The following is an 11,592-nucleotide window of genomic DNA, read 5'->3' as shown; positions in this document are numbered from 1 at the left end:
ATCTCCCCCAGGAGCCGAAAACACTTTTCTTGATTTCCCTCAGGAAATCAAGCTGCTACTTCTCGGCTCCTGTGGTTTTAGTATTTATATATCTGTATCTTCTTTGTAGAAATGTATTTATTTTTGAATAAGTAATACCTGCCTGGTACAAAATTTAAAAGGTACAGGAGGGTGCAAGCTATAAAGGAAGGCCTTCTCCCAAACCAACCCCAGAGGCAGCCACTATTACCAATTTCATGTGTATTCCTTTAATTCTGTTTTGAATTAAGTCTCTGAAAAGTGTTCATTTCCTTTTGTCAGTATTTCTTGCTGAAAACCTAGAAAAACCCGGAAAAGTATAATGAAATAAAAACCACAGATTCACCACCCAGAAAACTGCTGGTAACAGATTTGGTGTCGTTCCTGCAATTGTTTTAATGCTATGTATGTATATTTCTTTTTTTTTTTTTTTTTTTTTTGAGATGGAGTCTCGCACTGTCGCCCAGGCTGGAGTGCAGTGGCACAATCTCGGTTTACTGCAAGCTCTGCCTCCTGGATTCAAGCCGTTCTCCTGCCTCAGCCTCCCGAGTAGCTGGGACTGCGGGCGCCCACCACCATGCTCGGCTAATTTTTTTTTTTTTTTTTTTTTTGGTATTTTTAGTAGAGATGGGGTTTCACTGTGTTAGCCAGGATGGTCTCAATCTCCTGACCTCATGATCTGCCCATCTCAGCCTCCCAAAGTGCTGGGATTATAGGCGTAAGCCACCGCACCCAGCCTATGTATGTATGTTTCTAACGTACTTGTCTTCTTCTCCTGTATACCTCTTTGAACACCTTTATCAATGAATGTTAAATAATATTTTTGATGTAATTTTAAATTCCTTGTAAATATTTGTAATAGCTGCATAATATTCCACTGTGCCTAACCATGTGCCTGGTGTGATTTCCATTTGTGGGTTTTTACTACTGTAATGCTGAAGTATTACAGTACTCCTGTGTTAATATTTTCTTTATTGCATTCTAGTCTTTAGGATTCATTCCTCAAAGTCAAATTGCTGGATTTAAAAGTATGCAGCTTTTTTTTTTTTTTTTTTTTTTTTTTAGACGGATTCTTGCTGTGTCGCCCAGTCTGGAGTGCAGTGGTGTGATCTCAGCCCACTGCAACCTCTGCCTCCTGGGTTCAAATGATTCTCTTGCCTCAACCTTCCAAGTACCCGAGATTACAGGTGCCTGCCACCACGCCTGGCTAATTTGTGTATTTTTTAGTAGAGACCAGGTTTCGCCATGTTGGCCAGACTAGCCTCGAACTCCTGTCCTCAAGTGATCCTCCCACCTTGGCCTCCCAAAGTGTTGGGATTACAGGCGTGAGCCACCATGCCCCGCCAAGTATGCGACATTTTTTAAGGTGAGTTGTTTTATTAGGTCAGAATCCTTTCTGGAGAGGTGTTATCATTAACTTACTCTCCCAACAAGGGGGCACACATCTCATTACATCCCTACTAAGGAGCAGAGTGCTACTGTCTTACGCCTTGATTAATTTCATGGGTGACTACTGACATCTGGTTTGATTCATTTTCGTTTGATTATGAATGGGGTTGATTGATCTGTAGCTTGGCTGTCTCTCTGTGAAAGACAGCTGGCGGTAATCCCCTATGGAACTGCCTGCCTAGGGGTGCTGGGACCCCACCCCAGTTCCCTGTGGCTGACGCAGTGGGAGGGTGAGCAGGGAGTCAGCCACATGTGGCCGGCGGGGCAGCTGGGTGGCTTGGTGTCCGGGTGGCTGGGTGGCATGGTGTCCAGGTGGCTGAGTCACAGGATGTCTGTGTGTCCAGGTGGTGGCATGTTCAGGTGGCAAGGTGGCAGGGTGGCAGGGTGTCTGGGTTGTGGGACAGCAGGGTGTCTGCGTGTCCAGGAGACAGAGTGTCTGGGTGGTGGGGTGGCAGGGTATTTGAGTGTCTGTGTGTCTGGGTGATAGGGTATCCTCGTGGTGGGGTCTGTGGGTGGAGGGGTCTCCAGGTGTCCAGGTGGCAGGGTGTCTGGGTGGAGCATTTTCCAGGTGGTGGGGTATCTGGGTGTCTTGGTGTCTGGGGGACAGGGTGTCTGGGTATCTGAGTGGCATGGTGTCTAGGTGGTGGGGTGGTGGGGTGTCCAGGTATCTTGGTGTCAAGTGTCTGGGTGTCTCGGTGTCAGGTGTCTGGGTGTCTGGGTGTCCAGGTTTCTGGGTGTCAGGTTTCTGGGTATCTGTGTGGTGAGGTGTCTGAGTGTCTGGGTGTCCAGGTGTCCAGGTGGTGGGGTGTCTCGGTGTCTGAGTGGCAGGGTGTCTAGGTGGCAGAGGGTCTGGGTGTTTGAGTGTCCAGGTGTCCAGGTGGTGGGTTGTCCAGGTGTCCAGGTAGTGGAGTGTCTGGGTGTCTGGGGATTGGGGTGTCTGGGGATTGGAGTGGCAGGGTGTCTGGATGGTGGGGTGGTTGAGTATCCAGGTGTCCAAGTGACTGAGTGGCAGCGTGTTCAGGTGGCAGGGTGTCTGGGTGTCCAGGTGGTGGGGTGTCAGGTGTCTGGATGTCTGGGTGTCCGAGTGTCTGGGTGTCCGGATGTCTGGGTGTCAGGTGTCTGGCTGTCAGGTGTCTGGGTGTCAGGTGTCTGGGTGTCTGGGTTTCTGGGTGTCTGAGTGTCAGGTTTCTGGGCGTCTGGGTGTCTGGGTGTTGGGTGTCTGGTGTCTGGGTGTCTGAGTGTCCAGGTGTCAGATGTCTGGGTGTTTGGGTGTCAGGTATCTGGGTGTCGGGTGTCTGGGTGTCTGAGGGTCACTTGGACACCTGGATACTCAGTCACCCCACCATCCAGACACCCTGCCACTCGAATATCCAGACACCCCAACCCCCAGACACCCAGACACTCCACTACCTGGACACCCCACCACCTGGACACCTGAGCACCCAAACACCCAGGCCCTCCACCACCCAGACACCCCACCACCTGGACACCTGGACAACCAGACACCCAGCCACTCAGACACCTCATCACCCAGACACTCAGAAACCTGACATCTGGACACCCAGACACCCGACACCCAGACACCCAGACACTTGATACCAAGACACCCGGACACCCCACCAGGTGTGTGGGTGTCTGGGTGTCAGGTGTCTGAGTGTCTGGATCTCAAGTGGCTGGGTGTCTGGGTATCTAGTGTTTGGGTGTCTGGGTGTCTGGGTGTCCAGATGTCTGGCTGTCAGGTGTCTGGGTGTCCAAGTGTCCAGGTGTCAGGTGTCTGGGTGTCCGGGTGTCTGGGTGTCTGGGTGTTAGGTGTCAGGTGTCTGCATGTCTGGGTATCTGGGTGTCCAGGTGTCTGGATGTCAGGTTGTCTGGGTGTCCAGGTATCAGGTGTCTGGGTGTCCAGGTGCCTGAGTGTAAGGTGTCTGGGTGTCAGGCATCTTGGTGTCCAGGTATCCAAGTGTCTGGGTGTCGGGTATCTGGGTATCTGGGTGTCGAGTGTTTGGATGTCGGGTGTCAGGTGTCTGCGTGTCCAGGTGTCAGGGTGTCAGTTGTCTGGGTGTCAGGTGTCAGGTGTCTCAGTGTCTGGGCATCTGGGTGTCTGGGTGTCTGGGTGTCTGGTGTTTGAGTTTCCAGGTGTCTGGGTGTATGGATGTCTCACTGTCAGGTGTCTGAGTGTCCAGGAGTCTGGGTGTCTGGCTGTCCAGGTGTCCATGTGTCTGGGTGTCAGGTGTCCATGTGTCAGGTGTCCGGGTGTCAGGTGTCTGGGTATCAGGTTTCTGGGTGTTGGGTGTCCAGGTGTCAGGTGTCTCGATGTCTGGGTGTCAGATGTCTGGGTGTCAGGTTTCTGGGTGTTAGGTGTCTGGGTGTCTGAGTGTCAGGTGTCTTGGTGTCCGGGTGTCAGGTGTCTGGGTGTCCAGGTGTCTGGGTGTCAGGTGTCTGGGTGTTTGGGTATCTGGGTGTCAGGTATCTGGGTGTCAGGTGTCTGGGTATCAGATATCTGGGTGTTTGGGTGTCTGGGTGTCAGGTATCCAGGTGTCAGGTGTCTGGGTGTCCAAGTGTCCGGGTGTCAGGTGTCTGGGTGTCAGGTGTCTGGGTGTTTGGGTGTCTGGGTGTCAGGTGTCCAGGTGTCAGGTGTCTGGGTGTTTGGGTGTCTGGGTGTCAGGTGTCTCGGTGTCTGAGTGTCAGGTGTCTGGGTGTCCGGGTATCTGGGTATCAGGTGTCTGGATGACTGAGTGTCCAGGTGTCCGGGTGTCTGGGTGTCAGGTGACTGCATGTTAGATGTCTGGGTGTCTGGGTGTTTGGTGCCTGGGTGGCAGGGTGGCAGGATTTCTGGGCAGCAGGGCTGGCCCTTCCAGTGGGGCCTGGCCCAAGGAGAGCTGTAGGCTCCCGATGGGTGAGGCAGCGCTAAGGAAGAGGACTGGGTGCAGGGACCCAGTCATCATTGGAATAAACCATCTGCTCAGGGCCAGCTATTAACCTGCTTCAGCATTGCCATTCCCAGGCAGATGGTACATTTTAGCTGGATGACTGCTTTGTGTCTCTGGGCTGAGATGTCTGGCTGGAGGGATGCAGGCTTGGCTGTGGTGTGCAGAGCTAGGAGGCTGCAGGGCTGGGGACACGGCCTAGCATCTGCGGTGGGAGGCGCCCTCTGGCGGGCCAGCCAGTCAAGGCCTTCCTCCTCCTCTCCCCAGGTCTGGGCCAAGCCAGGCCCAGACAGTGGCAATCAGAGGATAGTGTTTTGTAACTTCCCCGGGGGGAGGGTGCAGAGACTGCCCTGAGGTTTTCATAAGCTGTGGACAGGACATCAGCCGCATCTCCGGCAACCTTTTTTGCATGTAAAACAGAATGTCTCTCAATCCCAACAACGAACATATGGGAATTAAGAAATGCAGGACTCGCGGTGGCTCACGCCTGTAATCCCAGCACTTTGGGAGGCTGAGGCAGGTGGATCACAAGGTCAGGAGATCGAGACCATCCTGGCTAACACGGTGAAACCCCGTGTCTATTAAAAATACAAAAAATTAGCCGGGCGCGGAGGCGGGCGCCTGTGGTCCCAGCTACTCAGGAGGCTGAGGCAGGAGAATGGTGTCGGCCCGGGAGGCGGAGCTTGCAGTGAGCCGAGATCGCGCCACTGCACTCCAGCCTGGGCGACAGAACGAGACTCCGTCTCAAAAAAAAAAAAAAAAAGAAATGCAGGACTCATCTAAACCGTGCAGAAGAGGGCATTGCCTCATGTGCCTTCAGTTGGCTGGAGGAGAGAAATGGCTTTATTAGCTGGAGGAGACCTCTAGGACCACGATGACAGCCACAGGTCAGCAGGCCGAGATCGAGCCTGGCCAGCCGCGTCACAGCCTCGGCGTCAGCTGTGGGTGCCCCCGAGTCCTGGCAAAGGAGGGAGCTGAGAGGTGTTTCTCTAAGCCATGGATGTGGTGGCTGTTTATTTTATTCTTCTGGGTGTTAAGAGAAGGACTTTACTCATTCTTGTTAGCAAGTAAGCAAATGCAAGTATAATATCCAGGAGATATCTGTTATGTACCAGTTAATTAGTAAAAATAAATACAAGGGATCAAACCCACAGCTGGCAGGGCTGAGGGAAAACGGTGTACACGTACGTCCACACACGCACATGCATACACACACACACGTACACGCAGAAGGCGATACATAGCAATGCAGTCTTTTGGGACAATGATTTGGTGAAAAATCACAGGAACTATAAAATTATATATACCTTCCAGCCAACCAATTTCACTTCAGGGAAAACATTCCAGTAGAATAATTCAAGTGGAAAAAAATAAAGATATTCATAGCACTGCTGTTTATAATAGCAGGAAAAAAAAAGGGAAAGAATTCCAATTCTGAACAAAAGGGAAATAGTTAGACTATGTGTGTGAGCAAGAGGCTGGAATCCTAATAGCCAACTGTAACAAATAGAGAACAGGGCTGGGCACGTGACATTCTGTGGATATACCCCCCCACCCCAACACACACATGTGTATTTACCTTACCACAAATTCATGCTTCAGTGCTTGGAGGGAATAAAAAAGAAAGAGGGATTGCAGGCTGGGTGCCGTGGTTCACATCGGTAATGCCACCACTTTGGTAGGCCGAGGCGGGTGGATCACCTGAGGTCAGGAGTTCGAGACCAGCCTGGCCAACATGGTGAAACCCCATCTCTACTAAAAATACAAAACTTAGCCAGGCGTGGTGGTGGGTGCCTGTAATCCCAGCTACTTGGGAGGCTGACACAGGAGAATTGCTTGAACCCGGGAGGCGGAGGTTGCAGTGAGCCAAGGTCACACCACTTCACTCCACCCTGGGAGACAGAGCAAGACTCCATCTCAAAAAAAAAAAGGGGGACTGCAGACCGTGCTGTGATCCTAGTGGTCTTCCACCCAGTGAAGGCATGACTCAGAGGGAACAGACGGGCAGGCATGAATCTCAGGGCATGGGCATCTCGTGCCTGAGGGGTTCTAGTGTTTAAAATGTGAGTGATTTATGTATCCCTAAACCAAACATGAGCCAGCCTGCTCAGATTTTTGGAGAGCCAGCCAGGTCCTCATCTCCCTGGGGCTGCCTCTGGGGACCACTGAAGGCCGTCACTTAGGAAGAGGGCTCACAGCCCACCTTGGATCCTGCCCTCCTTAGAGGAGTGGTCCCACCACAACATTCAGTTCCAAAGCACCATCCCAGATCCTGAGACCCATGAAAGCTTGATCTGATGTGCTTGTGCCCACTGACCAGGGCAGGAGGGCCGGCTGTGCTGCGGGCTGTTTCAGGTTCTTCTATGTCAGCGCTATCCAACATGAATAGAATACAAGCCGAACGTGAGTGTCTTACCATGGGCAGATGTGTAGAAACCTGCTCCAACATCTGAGGAAGCTAAGAGGCCAAAGAAAGAGGCTGGCATATCTAGTTCCTTAGAAACAAACATTCAATAGGGACTTACGGACAGAAGCCACGTCTGTGTCTTGGCAGTGGCAAGACAAGAGGGTGGACCCCGCACCATCACTCCCAAGACCCAGGACTTGTATACCAGAGGGGAGGGTGGTTCAGAATGGATGTGTAGACAGTTGAAGTAGGATAACATCAAGGTTGTTTGACTTAAGGATATATGGTAAGTATCTGCAATTACACAAGAAACGATAAATGGGGATCTTAGAAGCTTTCCTGGAATGGGGGTTCATCAGAAGCCAACTTGGCAGATTAGTGTCCAAGACGGAGCTGCTTTGGCCTCCACAGTGAGTCACACGTGTAATTTGAGATTTTCTAGTAACCCACACTTTTAAAAAGTAGGAACAAATAGAAGAAATTAATTTAATAATATGATTTATTTAACCTGATATCTAACATATTATCATTTCAACATGTAATTAATATAAAAGATGATTGAGATGATTTCCATTTTTTTTTTTCATATTAAGCCTTCGAAACCTGGTGTCTATTTTACACTTGCTAGCACATCTCAATTCTGACTAGTCACATGTGGCCAGTGGCTAGCATATTGGGAATCACAACTCTATAAGATACACAGCAGAAAGTACAAAAATGAAAGATTTCTTTTTTCTTTTCCACTCAGGTTGCCAGTGATACAGACACTCTAAGAACCAGGAAACACTTTTTTTTTTTTTCTGTCTCTCCTCTGTTCTGAAATTTGGCATCTGGGCTTGTTTGAGATCCTTGTTAGAGGTCAAGAGCAGGTTGGGAGGTGCTATAGACTGAATCGTGTCCCCCTTAGAATTCCTGTGTTGAAGCCCCAGCCCCCAGAGTGACTGTGTTTGGAGATGGGATCTTAGGAGGTGATATGGTTTGGCTCTGTGTCCCCACCCAAATTTCATCTTGTAGCTCCCATAATTCCCATGTGTTACGGGAGGGACCTGGTGGGAAATAATTGAATCATGGGTGGGGTGATCTTCTCTGTGCTGTTTTCGTGATAGTGAATAAGTCTCACGACATCAGATTTTTTTTTTTTTTTTAATGGAATTTCACTGTTGTTGCCCAGGCTGGAGTGCAATGGTCTGATCTTGGCTCACTGCTACCTCTGCCTTCTGGGTTCAAATGATTCTCCTGCCTCAGCCTCCTAAGTAGCTACAATTACAGGTGCCCACCACCATGCCCGGCTAATTTTTCTTTTTTGTATTTTTAGGAGAGAGGGGGTTTCACCATGTTGGCGAGGCTGGTCTCGAACTCCTGGCCTCGGGTGATCCGCCCGTCTCGGCCTCCAAAATTGGTGGGATTACAGGCATGAGCCACCGTGCCCGGCCTATCTGATGGTTTTAAAAATGGGAATTTCCCTGCACAGGGTCTCTTTATGTACCTGCTGCCATCCAGTAAGATGTGACTTGCTCTTCTTTGTTTTGCCCCATGATTGTTTTGCCCCATGATTGTCCCTAGCCATGTGAAACTGTAAGTGCATTAAACCTCTTTCTTTTGTAAATTGCCCAGTCTCAGGTGTGTCTTTATTAACAGCGTGAAAGTGGACTTGATACAGGAGGTAAGGGGGTTCAGATACAGCCATGAGGGTGGGGCCTTCATCCTGGGATTAGTGTCCTAGACGGCTCTGTTGCTCTCTCCTTCATGTGATGACTCAGCAAGAAGGTGGCCATCTGTAAGCCAGGAAGAGAGCCCTCCCCAGAACCCAACCATGCTGGCTCCCAGATCTTGGACTTCCAGCCTCCTGAACTGTGAGAAAATAAATTTAAGCTGCCCAGTCTATGACATTTTGTCATGGCAGCCCAAGCTGACAGGTTGGGAGTTGGGAGAGTTGAGGGCTTACTGGTGGCTTCCCTAATCTGTGGTCTCTAACCAGACCTAAGACAGGAGCATTTTCCCCTCCCTTGAGATGTCAAATAGACCTGGTGTGTGGGTGAAGACCACCTACCTGAGTGACCCCAAGCCTCACCAGCGAGAGGGTCACCTACTGCAGCCACTGGGCACCAGCCTTGTCCTGCCCCAGGAACAGACAGCCCTGCTGTGGAGGCCTTGGATGATGGCATCCCCAGGTCCCTATCCCCTCTCCCTCCAACTGCCTGGCCAGATATGGCTGAAGAAAAACACCTGACCACATTGACTGCTCTCACTTTTTTTTTTTTTTTGAGACAGCGTCTCGCTCTGTCACCCAGGCTGGATTTCAGTGGAGTGATCTCAGCTCACTGTAACCTCCACCTCCCAGGTTCAAGCGATTCTCCTGCCTTAGCCTCCCAAGTATCTGGGATTACAGGTATCTGCCACCATGCCCAACTAATTTTTTGTTTTTTATTTTTGTATTTTTAGTAGAAACGGGGTTTCATCATGTTGGCCAGGCTGGTCTTGAACTCCTGACCTCATGTGATCCCCCCGCCTCAGCCTCCGAAAGTCCTGAGATTACAGGCATGAGCCACTGCATCTGGATTTTTTTTTTTTTTTTGAAGCAGAGTCTCTCTCTGTTGCCCAGGCTGGAATGTAGTGGCAAGATCTCGGCTCACTGCAACCTCTGCCTCCCGGGTTCAAGCGATTCTCCCGCCTCAGCTTCCCTGCTACCTGGGATTACAGGTGCCCACCACCACGCCCAACTAATTTTTGTATTTTTAGTAGAGACAGGGTTTCACCATGTTTGCCAGGCTGGTCTTGAACTCCTGATCTCAGGTGATCCGCCTGCCTCGGCCTCCCAAAGTGCTGAGATTACATGTGTGAGCCACCGCGCCCGGCCTTCTCTCACTTTCAGTTCTTCATCACTAAGCTCAGAGGGGGCTGCCATGTTGCTGGCAATTATCCTGAGAAAATACAGGATAATTGCCAGCAACACGGCAGCCCCCTCTGAGCTCATTTCCTCTCCCTCTAACCTCTTCCCTCTTGGGCTCCCAACGCTTCCTCTTCTGTCCTTTCTCTCTGGTGGTGAACTTGCTTCCCGTTTCACTAAGAAAAATGAAGCCGCCAGAAGAGAATGCCTGCCACCTCCATCTGCTCGCAGGCAACCATCTTTCTTCTGTTACTGTGAACTGACCTTGGTCTAAGGCCACCTCCTCCACTGGACACAGGGTCCACCCCTCTCCCACCACCAGGGGACGCCACTCCAGCCATTCTGCTCTTTCTCTCTGTGTCACCGATTCCTCTTCTCCACAGGCTCCATGAACATGCACATTCGTTCTCCAATATTAAAAAAAACCAAAATGTCAACGAGTGTTAGGACAATTTTGTTGGGGAATAATTGTTTTTTCAACCAGTACTGCTAGGACTACTGCGTGACTGCATGCAAAATAATGAAGTCTACCGCCTACCTTATACTATGTAAAAAAACCTATGTCAAAGCCAGTTGCAGTGGCTGACACCTGTAATCCCAGCATTTTGGGACCCCAAGTTGGGAGGATCACTTGAGGCCAAGAGTTCAAGACCAGCCTGGGCAACATAGTGAGACCCTGATTCTACAAAAAAATAGAAAAATTAGCCAGGTGTGGTGGCATGCATCTGTAGTCCCAGCAACCTGAGTGGCTGAGGCGAGAGGATTGTTTGAATCCAGCAATCCTCCTTTTTTTTTTTCCATTAGAAAAACAAAACAAAACAACAACATTAAGTCTAAACAGACCTAAATGTAAGAACTATAAAACTCTCAGATGAAAACTTAGGAATAACTCTTTATGACCTTGGATTAGACAATGGCTTCTTAGATATGACATAAAAACACAAGTGGCAAACTAAAAAATAGGTTAATGGGATTTCATCAAAAATTGAAAACTTATGTACATCAGGCACTATCAAGAAAGTGAAAAAAACAAACCATGGTATGGGAGAAAAAAACCGCAAATCATGTATCTGATGAGGAACTAGTATCTAGAACATGTAAAGAATGCTCACAACTCAGCAATAAAAAGACAAATGTGGTGGGGCTTGGTGGCTCATGTCTATAATCCCAGTATTTTGGGTGGCAGAGGGAGGAAGATTGCTTGAGCCCAGGAGTTTGAGACCAGACTGGGCAACATAATGACACCCCATCGCTACAAAAAAGAGGCAAATGTCCTAATTTAAAAGTGGACACTAAGCACATGAGAAGAGGCTCAACACCATCAGCCATCAAAACCACAACAATATACCACTTCTTCCCTAGTAGGATGGTTAAAATAAAGAGAATAACAAGTATTGATGAAGTTGGGAAGAAATCAGAACCTTTGTATGTTACTGGTGGGAACGTAAAATGATGTAGCTGCTTTGGAAAACAGTTTGGCAACTCCTCAAAACGTTAAACAGAGTGACCACGTGACCCAGCAATTCCACTCCTAGGCATATACCCAAGAGAGTGAAAAACATATGTCCAGACAAAAACACACACACACAAGTGTTCACCAGCAACATTACTCACAACAGCCAAAAAGCGTTACAACCTAAATGTCCATCATCTGATGAATAATAACAAAATGTGTATAACATACGATGGGTTATTACTCAGCCATAAAAAGGAATTACATACTGATCCACACTAAACATGGATGAATCCTGAATATTATACTGAGGCAAGGCGCGGTGGCTCACGCCTGTTACCCCAGCACTTTGGGAGGCCAAGGTGGGTGAATCATTTGAGGTCAGGAGTTCAAGACCAGCCTGGACAACATGGTGAAACTCTGTCTCTACTAAAAATACAAAAATTAGCTGGGT

This window comes from Macaca fascicularis, chromosome 19 (assembly GCF_037993035.2).
Source record: "Macaca fascicularis isolate 582-1 chromosome 19, T2T-MFA8v1.1".
Lineage (NCBI taxonomy): Eukaryota > Metazoa > Chordata > Mammalia > Primates > Cercopithecidae > Macaca > Macaca fascicularis.
The sequence above is the reverse complement of the archived record's forward strand: the minus strand, read 5'-3'. Positions refer to the sequence as shown.